General features: G+C 41.8%; 1 non-coding gene across 1 annotated transcript; it reads left to right on the plus strand.

Annotated features, from left to right (window-relative positions):
* Positions 1-630: 630 nt before the first annotated feature.
* On the plus strand, positions 631-735 carry LOC115064005. The gene has a single exon (XR_003843845.1). It is a non-coding gene; the product is annotated as a U6 spliceosomal RNA (small nuclear RNA).
* Positions 736-2,495: the final 1,760 nt, after the last annotated feature.

Raw genomic sequence — 2,495 nt, forward strand, 5'->3', positions numbered from 1 at the left:
ATTTGAGGCAGGTTCTCTGCTCTCCCCATGATACTTCCCACCCATCTGGTTTGTTTTCTTCTCTTATATGTGCTCTTCATATTTACATATCACATTTTTACGTTTTTTTGTTTGTTTGTTTTTGTTTTTGTTTTGTTTTGTTTTGTTGTTGTTTTTTGAGACAGGGTTTCTTTGTAAGACCTAGCTGTCCTGGAACTCACTCTGTAGACCAGGCTGGCCTCAAACTCAGAAATCCTCCTGCTTCTGCCTCCCAAGTGTTGGGATTAAAGGCATGTGCCACCACTGCCTGGCTTGGGGTTTGTTTTGAGACACAATCTCATGTAGCATTGGTAATCTTGAACTGGCTAAATATAATAATTGAGGTTGACCTTGAACTCTTGATCCTCTACCTGTACTTCCCAAGTGCTAAATGATAGACATGCATCTCTATGTCTATCTGTTTTCTCTATTTTGGTGATTATTTCCAACATAAAATAACTATATGTATTTCATAGGGTGTAGTCACCTTGACACATGAATGTAATATATAATGACCAAATCACAGAAGGTCTGCTTAGTGTGTTCAAAAAGCCCTCTTAAACAGGAAGATGAAGTTGTGGTGTTCTTATGTTTCAAACTGTTTTAGGGTTGTGTTCCCTTCAGCAGTGCAGTACTAAAATTGGAATGATACAGAGAAGATCAGCATGGCTCCTGCACAAGAAGGACATGCGAATTCATGAAGTGGTACACACACACACACACACACACACACACACACACACGTATATATATAATGTCTTACTACTAATTTGGAGTTTGGAAACAGTCTTGTATAATCTTACCTAACCTGGCTCTTTCTATATAGTTCTGTTGGGAATTCGTTTTAATTTTTTGTTTTATTTCAGCTCCAAAAGCCTTGCTTCCAGACCTGAGGATCCCTACCCACAGCTGGCTTCGACTGATAATAAAGAATTGCTCTGCAGTCAATGGCTGGGTGTGGAAAGAGTTCTGGGGTACCGCTTGGCAGGAGTCTGACATTGGCCAAGGACAAGGAAATGGGCTTCAGGCAGGAATCTGACATTAGGGCATAATAAGTAAGTTTTGGCAAGAATCTAACTTTAGGCTGTAATAGGGAAGTAGGGTAAGGCAGGAGGTTTATTCTCAGGATGGAAGAGAAGAACTAGGCTTCAGGCAAGATTTNGGGCTAGGACAAGGAAGTGGGCTCAAGTACTTTGGTCATTATGACAAGCCCTTTTAACCAACTGTCATGGGAGTCATCACAGGACTTTGATTACTGCTTTGTTAGTTCCTGCATGTAATTAAGATGGTATAAAAAGTGGATTGGAAAATTAAATTTGCCTTCAGTCTCAGAATTGACTGGGGTCATGCTACAATNTTGTCTGTCTTTTTTCTTTTTAATCCTCACTCCGGAGCTGGAGAACCTGTTGACTGACTGAGCGGGCTTGGTCATCTGGGCAGGGAGATGGGGCAGGAGTTTTGTGCAGGCAAGAGACTGAGAGAGAAGTTGTGGGGTGGGCAAGGAGGGGGAAGGAGGGGAAATCGCCATACAGGGAAGCAGAAAGATGAAACATGAAGGCCCACAAACGTGTAAGAATCTTCGAAGGTGGCCCTAGGGGCCTCGTCCCCTATTGGGTCTGGGGTAGCAGAGATGATGTATAGATTTTAAAAGATGTTAACTCAGGAATACTGGAGGGGAGTGTTTGCTAGCTGCTGGGAGGTTTAGAAGTGATCAACCATTGAGCTAGTCAAGGCATATTAAAACTAGCTGGTATGTGTATGTGTGTGTGTGTATGTGTGTTTCATTTAAGAATCCAGAGAGCTGTGGGGTGGGTGCAGTGCACTCGACTTGCCAGGAGCCAAAGTGGTTTAAATAATTCACCATTACATAGTTCTGCTGATCTCTCAGACTCAATCCAGTCTCCAGTCTTTCTGCCTTTACCTTAGGAATTCTGGGGTTATGGATGAACATCACCACACCAGCTGCTGCTTCCTTTTCTTCCTTCTTCTTTTCCTCCTCCTCTTTCTTCTCTTCTCCTTCCCTTTCTCCTTATAAAGCTTCTTTATTATTATTATTATTATCTTCCTTTTCTTCCTTCTTCTTTTCCTCCTCCTCTTTCTTCTCTTCTCCTTCCCTTTCTCCTTATCTTTCTTCTTCATCTTTCTTTTTTCATTTTTTAAGACAGTCTCAATGTAATGTGGCCATTTTGCGTACAACAGCCTTTTTTTTGCATATAATTACTCATAGAAGTCTTTTATAATCCTTTTAATTTTCGTGGCATTACACTCCTCCCCTACACCATCCAGAGGTCTTGTTTTGACATAGGATTGCACTCCAGCTCAGGCTGACCTTAAACTCTCAGCCTTTTGAGGGTTTGGACTATAGGTGTGAACCACAGTGCCCACAATTACTAAGCCTTTAAAAGCCTGTTGTTAGAGGGTCTAAGTTCAAGCCTAGAGTTATGTGGAGGAAGCTGAATTCCTCTGGAGGCCAGAAA

Source organism: Mus pahari, chromosome 4 (assembly GCF_900095145.1).
Source record: "Mus pahari chromosome 4, PAHARI_EIJ_v1.1, whole genome shotgun sequence".
In the NCBI taxonomy this organism is placed as follows: domain Eukaryota; kingdom Metazoa; phylum Chordata; class Mammalia; order Rodentia; family Muridae; genus Mus; species Mus pahari.